The sequence below is a fragment of the Salvelinus alpinus genome, chromosome 5 (assembly GCF_045679555.1).
Source record: "Salvelinus alpinus chromosome 5, SLU_Salpinus.1, whole genome shotgun sequence".
NCBI classification, from domain to species: domain Eukaryota; kingdom Metazoa; phylum Chordata; class Actinopteri; order Salmoniformes; family Salmonidae; genus Salvelinus; species Salvelinus alpinus.
The window spans coordinates 91,989,579-92,002,710 of record NC_092090.1 but is presented as its reverse complement, the minus strand read 5'-3'; the positions used below and the strand labels follow the sequence as shown (position 1 = coordinate 92,002,710).

Sequence of the window (13,132 nt, the reverse complement as noted above, 5' to 3'; positions counted from 1 at the left end):
AATGATGTGCTCTTGGGCCTATTTCAATGTTATAGTCTTCTAGGGAAAGGCCATTCTCATGACAACCCACATGACGATGAAAAAACATAATTGTCCATTTGAACAACTCATGAGTTCCTAGGTCAAAGCTTTTGGCTCTGGGGGAGTGAGAAGGCACAGGACAAACAGGGCTATTAATGCTTTCATTGATTAGTATCTCAGTGGCAGCTCAATAACCTACCAGATGTAATACAATGCATCCAAGTGAATAAATAATCATTACTAATGGCTATAAAAAGCACCCTGGATTCTACTAACATTCTATTGGGAACAATCAATATTCCTCCAACCGCAGTACATATGCCTCCTACCTACACAAATTACTCATCATACAAAAGAAATGTGCAAGACTAGCCACCTCCTCTAATTACCTGGCTCCATCTGCACCTTTGTTTAAGAAACTTAATATCGTGTCTATTTACGACGTTAATGTACGGCAATTATGAACTTTCATCTACAAATACTCCTGCCTCTCAGATAGTTTACCTAAACCCTTCAATGGATTCTTCCAGCTTAATTCTGAAATCAATCTACACTACTGGTCAAAAGTTTTAGAACACCTACTCATTCAAGGGTTTTTCTTTATTTTTACTATTTTCTACATTGAATAATAATAGTGAAATATCAACACTATGAAATAACACATATGGAATCATGTAGTAACCAAAAAAGTGTTAAATATATTTTATATTTGAGATTCTTCAAATAGCCACCCTTTGCCTTGAGGACAGCTTTGCACACTCTTGGCATTCTCTCAACCAGCTTCACCTGGAATGCTTTTCCAACCATCTTGAAGGAGTTCCCACATATGCTGAGCACTTGTTGACTACTTTTCCTTCACTCTGCGGTCCAACTCATCCCAAACCATCTCAATTTGGTTGAGGTCGGGGGATTGTGGAGGCCAGGACCCCTGATGCAGCACTCCATCACTCTCCTTCTTGGTAAAATAGCCCTTACACAGCCTGGAGGTGTGTTGGGTCATTGTCCTGTTGAAAAACAAATTATATTCCCACTAAGCCCAAAACAGATGGGATGGCGTATGGCTGCAGAATGCTGTGGTACAGTAGCCATGCTGGTTAAGTGTGTCTTGAATTCTAAATAAATCACAGACAGTATCACCAGCAAAGCACCCCCACACCATAACACCTCCTCCTCCATGCTTTACGGTGGGAAATACACATGCGGACATCCATTCACCCACGCGGCGTCTCACAAAGACACGGTGGTTGGAACCAAAAAACTCAAATTTGGACTCCAGACTAAAGAACAAATTTCCAATGGTCTAATGTCAATTGCTGGTGTTTCTTGGTCCAAGCAAGTTTCTTATTATTGGTGTCCTTTATTAGTGGTTTCTTTACAGCAATTCGACCATGAAGGCCTGATTCACACAGTCTCCTCTGAACAGTTGATGTTGAGATGTGTCTGTTACTTGAACTCTGTGAAGCATTTACTTGGGCTGCAATTTTTGAGGCTGGTAACTCTAATGAACTTATTCTCTGCAGCAGAGGTAACTCTGGGTCATCCATTCCTGTGGCGGTCCTCATGAGAGCCAGTTTCATCATAGCGCTTGATGGTTTTTGCAACTGCACTTAAAGAAACTTAAAAAGTTTGTGGAATTTTCCATATTGACTGACCTTCATGTCTTAAAGTAATGATGGACTGTCGTTTCTCTTTGCTTACTTGAGCTGTTCTTGCCATAATATGGACTTGGTCTTTTACCAAATAGGGCTATCTTCTGTATACCACCCCTACCTTGTCACAACACAACTGATTGGCTCAAACGCATTAAGGAAAGAAATTCCACAAATTAACTTTTAAGAAGGCACACCTGTTAATTGAAATGCATTTCAGGCGACTACCTCATGAAGCTGGCTGAGAGAATGCCAAGAGTGTGCAAAGCTGTCATCAAGGCAAAGGGTGGCTACTTTGAAGAATCTCAAATATAAAATATATTTTGATTTGTTTAACACTTTTTTTGGTTACTACATGATTCCATGTGTGTTATTTTATCGTTTTGATTTCTTCACTATTATTCTACAATGTAGAAAATAGTAAAAATAAATAAAATCCCTTGAGGCTGGGCTTCTGTACAGCACTTTGAGATATCAGCTGATGTACGAAGGGCTATATAAATACATTTAAGTTGATTTGATTTTGATTTGATTTTGAATGAGTAGGTGTACTAAAACATTTGACCGGTAGTGTATATAACACACTGTGATAACCTTCACCCTCCCCACTGCTGCACCTCACATAGTCAATTATCTATCAGATACAGAGGTACCATACTCTGGAATTCTTATCTTCACATTGCCAAAACATCATCATCCCTAAATAACTTAAAGTGAAGACTGAGGGTCAGACTGTCAGTAATCTCCTCCATGAAGACTAACTCTCCCACACACATATGCACACACACATTTAAACTAAACAAATACTTTGTGATTATTGATCAATTCATTTATACATTTATAATTAGTAGGTTTTGTTATCTGTTTTAACAAACCTTTTCTATTTTTGTACTGATTGTAAAGCCAGCCCTTGGGCTTCCAACCTCCTTTTTTTCAATCTGTATTGTTGTTTATCACTTGTTTACTTTGGTGCAAATAAATGTAACTAAACAAAACTAAATTACACTTAAACAAGCTCTCTTCAATTTTAATATGGTGGCAAGGAGAATTAGAGACTAAAACTGTGGGGAAAGAGTAGAGGCACGCGCCGTTCACACTTCCATTCAGGAAATATTGTAGACCGATACAGAGGTAGTATTTACTCTAGCAATTAGTCCAGCATTACAGCCATGGAAATTACCGTGATGCAGTAATAACTGTCTACACTGCCTTAGGGGAAAGCAATGAGCACTCGAATAGAAAGTCACGTCTTATTATACTCATGGTGGAGGTGAGACATATGGGGTCCTGTAATTAGACTGGTGGTTGGCTGTTACTCTCCAACAAACACAACCATTCCTAAGAGATACTGTAGCTGATTTTCCTGAGATACAGTAGCTACATCTAGGTGAGACTTCTAGGATGATATTAGTTGTAAAGCAGATGACTTCCAGAAAATAATGAGAAGGAGCATCAAACTACTGGAAATCAGTAACTCAATTAATCTCCGCTTTCATGGAATGACATGGAGTGACAACATGGCCAACTCTTACACCAATCATTGGCTAATTACTTCAATGATCAAAACAATATGTTGGAAGTGAAAACGTTGATTCAACATCACGTCACCTTAAATACAGTGTCCGTTATCTTAGACCATTTACCAATGTCTCAGCCACAGTCATGAGCAGCCAGCCTGTGGAACACAAGGCCACATTAAGACATTCACCTGTTAGCGTGAGAAATTACTGACTGCACAACGGCGCCACTATTTAACAGCAACGACCCATCTTATCTGCAGAGGCTGCATGAAATGGTGTTTGCTTTAGATAACATCTCCCTATATGAACCATGCAGGGGAATTTAGCTAGCTAGCACTGGGACACAAACCCAGTATGGACGCAGGCAGGCTGCACCTCAGAGGGACATAAACCCTCACAGCACCCTGAAGGGAGTGGTAGAGAGAGGTACTGTTCTCCAGAAACAACAATCTTCTCTTATGTAGGTCAGATGATGAACGGGAGCTGTGCTGCCTGGAGATCATCTCCTCCCTTCCTCTCTGGTTACCTTGAATTAGCTCAACATGCAATAATCAGCTGACAGGGGAGCCCACCGTAACCTAAGAGAGGGTGACTAATGAATTGCTGATGGTAATTTTTCCTAATTCACTAGCTACTTAGAATGGACTGTCGTTGAGGAACCTGTTTCAACTGTTATTTAAACAGCATGGGGAAGAAAACAAATGACAGAATGCTCGGTCTACCAGATTATCTGACCGTTTCGGAAGTCAAACCATATTCCCTCTGACTGCTACATCAGTAGACTACCCACAGGGCCATGCATCTTAATACTGTCTCCAAACCCAATTAAATCAGCTAGCGTTGAATTGTCTTAGCAGCATTATCAATAAAGAGCAGATTTTGTCGGTTGTACACAGGATGTAAAGACATGAATGAAACGTGCAGCGCGACTAATAAAATTAGAATTGAGACAATGAACACATCACTATGCATGAAGCAATACAGCATCCGCTGCCATACATTTAATCAGGGCTGGCCAAGGAACCTAGCTGTTCCTCTCTTGGATGAGTGAAACGTGAGCAAGGGGGCATTGTGTGGCCTCTGTGAGAGTGATGATAAGTGTTCCCAGCCCACCGCTCCACATGAGATGACGGACAGGCAGGAACTAGTGCTGAAACAATGGGGGCCTTGTGGTCGTGCGCTTCTACTATCAGTCACATGACCACGCCACATGGCTGCAATTTGTTCACTAGATATGTCATAAATGTACACACAGAGGTATTACTGTTCACTTTTTTGTCCTGATTGGAGGGGGGTTCAGGCGGTTCTCTTAATGTAGTCTACCAACAACTGTGCCCTAGTAGTAAGACCTGTTTTTCCCCCAGATTTGAAGGATGGTGAATAAATTTTTTTGTGGTGTATATTTTTTCTTGTATGTCTTTAGTAACAGTCTTTAGAGTTAATGAAAAATCTATTTGTCAATTAGTTTTACAAATGTATCTTTACACAAGGACAGGCTGCTGTAGAACCATGTAGTCCAATTGTACAACTGGTAAATTGCTGAGATTGCGTTCGTATGGGTAAACTTAGAAATGTGGAAATACCTCATAAAGCACTATTGCAAATACTCTGTCCTCGTCTGAAAGTTGACATGACTTGGGAGGGCATTACAAATGCCATCTGATGTATTAAATAACACTTACTAACCACGGGTGTGCTTTGATAAGCTTTTGAGATAGACCTGGCCTTTGGGAGTAACATCAATCACATATCACTTTACACAAGGTGCATTTCTCCACACAAATATCAATACCTACAATAGACGGGTGGGTTATTTAACCGTGGAGCAGAACTGGCGGTTTGGCTTAGAATCAAAGGATTAATGACAACATATAAACTATATTTCCTTTCCAAATTGTATTGAAAACATAAATACATTTGAACAATGAGCACTTGTTGACTCTTAAATACATCGTTGCAGTTGTTGGTTAGCTAGCTATCAAATGTTTTGCAATATTAGCATTGACATGTCATCAGTTAAAACACCTCAAAACAAGACGTGATATCAATAACAAGATCCAACGGGCTGAAATGAGCCACCTGCGATTCCCCACATGGCAGCTTCATGTCATTGTTGGTACCTATGTGATCGTCCAGAATGATAACACACTTCTGCCCCATCGACGCGCCAACATCCTTTTCATTACGTTGTCAGTTAACCCTTCTAGAGCCCAGCAGCCCTGCACCCACACCAGTCACCTGCACTGGGGAATGATAACAAGATGATGTCACTGAGTCTACAATCATATCACTTCAAAACCATAAAACATCTACATGGGTAAGTTGAGCAAACAGCCCATTTCTCCATTGTAAACCCATGGTATGATTCCCTCCAGAAAGGTCACCCAGATGAGAGAATTTCAGCATCTAAATCCCTATAGGCTTGGATTTCAGCCCAATGGCACTGACAATGACAAGGTCCTTTCTTCTTAATGTGGCCCACATGAAAGGCCATGAAGAAAGTCCCATGATTAGAGACTGATTTTCCCACTAGGCACTAGTTCCACTGAAAAGACCCACTGGCAAGGTGTAATGTGATGAAGCACAGCAACAATATGGCCACATTAAATCATTACAAGACAGCAGAGATTACAGACTCCTTTGGGAGGTATAACATGACCAAGAAAGTCCATCTTAGAGGAGTTCAAAAATAAATGTTCAACACTGATCATCTCAACATACTGATAGAAAAAATACATTTTATAATGGAAAGTGGTCTCCTCGAAATTCCCCAACATCCACTTTTTAAAAAAAATAACAAGACAACAACATCAATCTCTCCAAACACATTCTGTGTAATAGTGGAAGCCAATTCTATCTCTGAGTCACCCATTGTAAACAAAGGACAATAAGGCTTGTTTGGTTTACAGTAGACATAGCTTCAGCCTCTTCAGTGAAGGACACATGATTCCAGGTGTGAACTCTACTGGGAAAGCCTCCTTAAATTGTATTCATCCTTCTATAGAGGGAGCATACTGCTTTGAGATGAAATTGCAAACCATTTTGCCTCTTCAAGCACACACCCAGGTAGAGAGGCTGCTCCGAGTGCTGCAATCTCTCCTGGCCTTCTCCAGGCACCCCAACACCATCTCAGACCCTGAAACTATGGCAACCGAACAAGAGAGCAGCCTCCATGATTAATAGATGAGAAATGCTGTGCCAATCGCGGTGGGCCTGGGGAGGGGGACAGATGTACGCCCCTCTCTGTGATTCACCGGCACACACCGCGGCACGGAAGGAGGAAAGAGGGCCTTGCGACGCAGGCAACACGCACCCCCGCAACACAGGGTCATGGAACACCCCCTCAATACAGGGTCATGGAACACCCCCTCAACACAGGGTCATTGAAACACCCCCTCAACACAGGGTCAGGAACACCCCCTCAACACAGGGTCATGGAACATCCCCTCAACAAAGAGTCATGGAACACCCCCTCAACAAAGAGTCATGGAAACACCCCCTCAACACAGGGTCATGGAACACCCCCTCAACAAAGAGTCATGGAACACCCCCTCAACACAGGATCATGGAACACCCCCTCAACACAGGGTCATGGAACACCCCCTCAACAAAGGGTCATGGAACACCCCCTCAACACAGGATCATGGAACACCCCCTCAACACAGGATCATGGAACACCCCCTCAACAAAGAGTCATGGAACATCCCCTCCACACAGGATCATGGAACACCCCCTCAACAAAGTGTCATGGAACAACCCCTCAACAGAGGATCATGGAACACCCCCTCAACACAGGATCATGGAACACCCCCTCAACACAGGATCATGGAACACCCCCTCAACACAGGGTCATGGAACACCCCCTCAACACAGGATCATGGAACACCCCCTCAACACAGGGTCATGGAACACCCCCTCAACAAAGAGTCATGGAACACCCCCTCAACACAGGATCGTGGAACACCCCCTCAACACAAGGTCATGGAACACCCCCTCAACAAAGAGTCATGGAACACCCCTTCAACACAGGATCATGGAACACCCCCTCAACAAAGAGTCATGGAACACCCCCTCAACACAAGGTCATGGAACACCCCCTCAACACAAGGTCATGGAACACCCCCTCAACAAAGAGTCATGGAACACCCCTTCAACACAGGATCATGGAACACCCCCTCAACAAAGAGTCATGGAACACCCCCTCAACACAAGGTCATGGAACACCCCCTCAACAAAGAGTCATGGAACACCCCCTCAACACAGGGTCATGGAACACCCCCTCAACAAAGAGTCATGGAACACCCCTTCAACACAGGATCATGGAACACCCCCTCAACACAGGATCATGGAACACCCCCTCAACACAGGATCATGGAACACCCCCTCAACAAAGAGTCATTGAACACCCGCAGGACAGGCTGCTGTAGAACCATGTAGTCCTACATGAGCATCAATGCATACTTCATGGGCAGCCAATGAGAGCTGACCACAACTGGAAGCAGCCAATGAGCTAACCATAACCGGAAGCCACAGTTGTTCATAATGAGTGTTCACAGCGAGCAGCGTTTGTGACTCATGGCCATTTACCTGTATAAGTACAGTAAACATTCAAAACATTTAACTATTTACATACCAAATGCTATGTGATGTCTGGCATCATATTAGACCCTTATCAACACTTGTCTATTTAAGACAGTTTCTAGTTTGTTTGCAGACAATAAAACCCCATTGTAGAGACAGGTGGATCATCTCTGATAACATCTATGATGCAAGCAGTTTGGCTACGTCAACTCTCCTCTCATCACAATTTCATTTAATACATTTCCATAAACAAAGTCTTGCCAAAGAGCAACAGTGAACATGCCAACAGACAGTCTGCCAATTCAGCCATTGACTTTAGAGGTTCTGTCCAAAAGCTTCATACTGTAAGCCTTTGGCTTTTCTGGCGCTAAAAATGCCCTCAATTATGTTAATTTAATGAGTCTAAGGTAAGGGAATTTTACACAAGGCCTACTAATTAAAAAACATATATAGTGTATTGAGAGCCTGGGGTGTTAATGCAAGGTGAGAAACAGAGGCTAAGCTACAACAGCAATGATGTTAACAAATCAGTACACTTGAAATGAGGCATAATGTACAGAACAGAATGAACCATATCTCCCACAACCAAATACATTTCATTTAATTCATTATTGTCAGATCAATGGTCAGGTTTTTAATATAACGGGATGCGATTTCACCTTAGAGTGGAGCTTTCCCACAAAACATGATGTCATGATATTTGCAATAAGGGGACTGATGAGCGGAAGAAAACCTTCTCTAAATGTCATGCAGCTTGTGAACACCAGCACGGTATTGGTTTCATCTGAGTATGACACCATTCTATTGTGGGGGTGGTTGGAGGATGCTAGGTGTTTATCATTTTCTATCAGCAGGAGGCACACAGAGAGACGCTCATGGAAAATTAGTTTTTGAAGAAAATATCCCCACAGACACACAAAATTAGAATTTTCCATTTGGCAAAAAGGTGAAAGGCGCTAGAGCGAAAACCGGTTAATGTTCACATTGAAACATAGCCTATATCCTATATATGAGATGTAATTTCCCCACAGGATTATGGTATTAAAATGTATATGATTCTGCTATCAGTGGACTACTAATGGAGCCTGAATAAAATGCAATGAAAGCTGTGATGATGATGATGATGATTGAAGCATAATTTACAATTATAATTTTCAATGCTCTAATATACTGTGTGTACATATATATATATATATATATCATAAATAAATCACATTTTGATGAGTGTGAGGATTGTAATGCTCTCATACACTCTTAATTGATTACAATAAATTCTAAATCACACTGGATAAACATGAATTAAACATGCAATCATAAAATATGCATAAATACACAATTCTACTCGACCTACCATATTGACACTGAATTTGAATCAATGATTAACATGGCCTCGCTTTGCGTAATTGAGTGCAATTCATTTCACATAGGCACGCCATTTATCAATTATTCAATACCAAGCACATCTATCTGTCCTTGACTGACAAATGTAAATACCAACTTACACCCCTGCACAGCGTATACAAGCACACCAGTGTGACAAATCCACATCAGTCACACACAATGCCAACCTCATTGCTATTGTTAGGAAGCTGCAGATCAAATGCTCCACAGAGCATTGCTCCAAACAGTGGTTACCCACAATGCATGCTGATGTTTTGTATTTCCCCTTTTTACTGCGTGACAAAAAAAACTATGCTTTCTCCAAAGGTAGTTAGTCACACAGTGACAGGCACACATGTACACATACATCAATGGCAGCATGATCTGCTTTTCGTGTATATCTTGTAAACAGTCTAGCATTTATGGCAGGTGTTTCAAAATGGCTCCAGGATTATTGCGCACCACTGTAACAATACTGGATTGTATTCCACACACGGATAGCCTACCTACAGTACATATCTTCTCTAGTATTTCATCTCAACTTAACTGTTAGACCTTATCTCCATGGGCTAGTGAAGAGGATGGAAACACATCAAATATTTTTTGGGGTGATTTCATGAAATAATGGATTATATACTTTTTTCCTATCAATGTGTTTTTACAAGACCCTCTCATCTTAAAAGTAATTCTCTCAAATATCACATATTACTGTAAAAAAAAATATATATATATTTTATTGTTCACAGGCATTTAGCCCTATTCCTCATTGTTATGATGTAATCAACACACAGGCCATGGAGCATCTATACACATTGAGAAACATCCCTTGACTAGAGTCCCTTTGCAAATACAGCAAGCCAGACGTCTTCAAACTGGTTGAAGAGAGGGAGAAATGGCTGAGAGAGCCGAGGTGTTAGCAGCACTGGGTGTTGCATGGGGCCTCTGCACTGCACCTAAACACAGCTAGCTTCCAGTATATCACTGTAAAAAGTGAGATGGCGCTGTTGTTCATCTGAAGTGCTTTTATTGAATGGTGTAATTAAACGTTATGTTTTGGTAAAAAATAATTAATTAATGAATGCTTCTAAATTGCTTTCGACACCTAATGCGCATGCTCATTGTATAGCGGTTGGGGCAATGTAGCATTGGGGGCAATCAGAAGAGTTAGAGGCATGGCTTATTGGGGGCGTGGCTTTCAGTTTGTTCTTTTTGGCCATCCGTGAGAGTGAATGTCATTCCAGTTAATGTGTTCTGTTGTATTCATTATACAAGTTTAAACTTAAGGTTTCCATTGATACAATGATTGTCATTTGGTTACAATATTGTGGTCAATAAATGTGACTGACCGGCTCAAATTGGTCTTGTAGAGCAAAATTTGAAATGACTAAGCTTGTAATTTATGTGAAGTAGTGACCTGTGACATATGCCTAGTTCCCTAAATGCGTCACAAATGTGAATGTTTTTTGTAAAGATTGTGTTTAAAGGTATTATTTAATGTTAATGAACAAACTTTTTTGATTTACAGGCAATTTATTTATTTGCTTCTAACCCAATTTAAGAATTTTTGAAAAGTCAAAGAGAAATTTCAACATGGAGCAAAATGAAAAAAATGTGTTATATTAACATGAAATATTCTGTTATATTTATGTTATATATTAGGTTGAACAAAGGGGGAAAAGTCATTATGTTGCACCAGCCATATCCCTTTCGAAAGGAAATACATTACATGTAAAACATATTTGATAACACGTGTGCCCAATGGAGCAATTACAACAGTGACCCGCCCTGAAATGGCCTTTAAAGCCTGGAGTCACTCAACAAACCCTGTGTGGACAATGCTTCACTCCCCTCTCTCTGTGTGTGTGTGTGTGTGTGTGTGTGTGTGTGTGTGTGTGTGTGTGTGTGTGTGTGTGTGTGTGTGTGTGTGTGTGTGTGTGTGTGTGTGTGTGTGTGTGTGTGTGTGAGAGAGAGAGAGAAGTGATGTAACTACAACCATATTACACCAGTTAAGACATTTCAGTCTGAATTGTGGGTAGATAAAAGTGAAACGAAATTAATGAAATAGCTACAATTAACTCCACAACCATAAATAATGTATGATTCGTATTGAAGACAGATAAAGGCCTATACATTGAAATACCGTATTTTCCACCTGGAAAGACACAGGTGATATATTCGTTTTACCAACACTGAACATTGAAATGCCTGTCTGTCTTCTCACACATGAGCATTGCATCTCTACATTACGCTACCATGGAGGGGCCAACAACGAAGGACAGAGCAAATTATCCAAGTAGTTTATAATGCTGAGTCCTGTAGCCTATCAGTTCACAGCACACTAAAAGCAACGGAGAGTTAGTATCCATAAATGACAGGCGTTGAAATTATAAACGCTTTCATCACCTGGCAAAATTGTCACAGAGTTGTCTATAATAACATATAGGCTCATTTCTGAAGCTTTGCAAGCACGCAGTAATTCTAAATGCAATGGAAGGGACCTGAAACAGCTTGGATAAATACGCGTGAATACGTATTTACGCACAAACATCACATATTTAAATTGCCAAAATAACTATTATCTTTACGAAATAATTATAAATTTTCCCAATGAATTGTTATTCATTAACTGCAACAGAAATAAATAATTATAAAGTTACTGAAGTGACGTATAGTTAGTTACCTTGTTGCAGACGCCTAGTTGTGCACTTGTCCTAGTAGTGATTGGCAAAACATTATAGCCATAGGTTCCAAATAAATAGGCTACTATTATGCACATAAAGTTAGAGAATAAAAATACAATACCTTCAGCTCATGAATGGAAATGCCTTGGGGTAAATGTATCGTTCGTCCTTTTATTAATCCATTCAAAAATAATGTTCATAAAGCAGCTCAGACAATGATCATTTCGAAAAAAAACTATGCGAAACGCTACTTTTCTAAACCTCTTGAGATTTTTTTGTTGTTGTTACATGCCGCGCTTGTAGCCTACACAACTCTTCAAATCGGAATATCCATCGGAAATCCACTTGAAACCCAGCGGTTTTAAAAACTCCTTTGAGAAAACTGAGCAAGACAACCTGGCACCCAATAACTAACAATTGAGGGTTCCGAACCATTCGTGGAAAGCGAACTCAGTCCCGCTACAAAAGCTGCAGGTCATCCTATTTCGAGATGAAGCCTTCTTACTAGTGCACAGCGATCCCAGCTGTCACCCGCTACACACAGGGAGGAGCTATACGCCCTAGACTGGAGTGTGCTAGTGAAACAGGATCTTTTGTTTCATGGGTGCCACTTTATGGACGACTGTATTTTTAGAATTTACATTGGTATTCAACGAAAATACACAATTCAAAAAATAAACTACTATAGGCTAAATGGCAAAATATAATGATTGTGTAGGCTGTATTATTAGTTTAAAAGAGAAACAACAACATTACAACTGTATTTATCCCATATGGAAAAGTGAACCCTTTCTGGCTCGCACACAAAGTGTCAGAAACAATATTGGGGTGACAATGATGATGCCCACAGTTACGCATTGGTACCCCTATTGCTTTGAGATTTCTGTGCCCAGCCAATGCGAAAGGGAATGAATGCAACCAGGTTCAAAGCCTCTCTTGTCTTCATCAATGGGAGACCCCACTCCGGTGGTCCCATCCTCTCCAGCCACTGCACAGTGTTTATAATCGCCCTTCAGTCGGTTCCACATAACATAGAAGCCGATCAGTTTTGGGCCCCTTATCAGAATAACAGCAAATCCTGCTGAAGTTGCAGCTACTTTTGTTTGTAGTCTTCTACACCTAAAAAAAACATGTTATACTCTGGATGGAAGCAAGGCACATTGAAATCAGGCTGACCATCTGCAACCAGGGGCTTACACTCTAAGAAGGCCAAGGATTCATAATGGCTCATGCTCAGCTTGGGAGTGTTTGCTTTATGTAGGCTAATAACAGACCACCTGTGATGGCAATGTTAATTGTG

At 40.9% G+C, this 13,132-nt stretch overlaps 1 protein-coding gene across 5 annotated transcripts in view; it reads right to left on the bottom strand.

Moving 5' to 3' along the window:
* The window catches only part of LOC139577218 (semaphorin-6A-like), a 102,277-nt gene extending 89,888 nt beyond the window's left edge, over positions 1–12,389 (bottom strand). For all 5 annotated transcript variants that reach the window (XM_071404171.1, XM_071404172.1, XM_071404175.1 and 2 more), the window contains exon 1: positions 11,954–12,389. The gene's annotated coding sequence lies outside the window, so the exon portion shown is untranslated. The remainder of the gene's footprint in view (positions 1–11,953) is intronic.
* Positions 12,390–13,132: the final 743 nt, after the last annotated feature.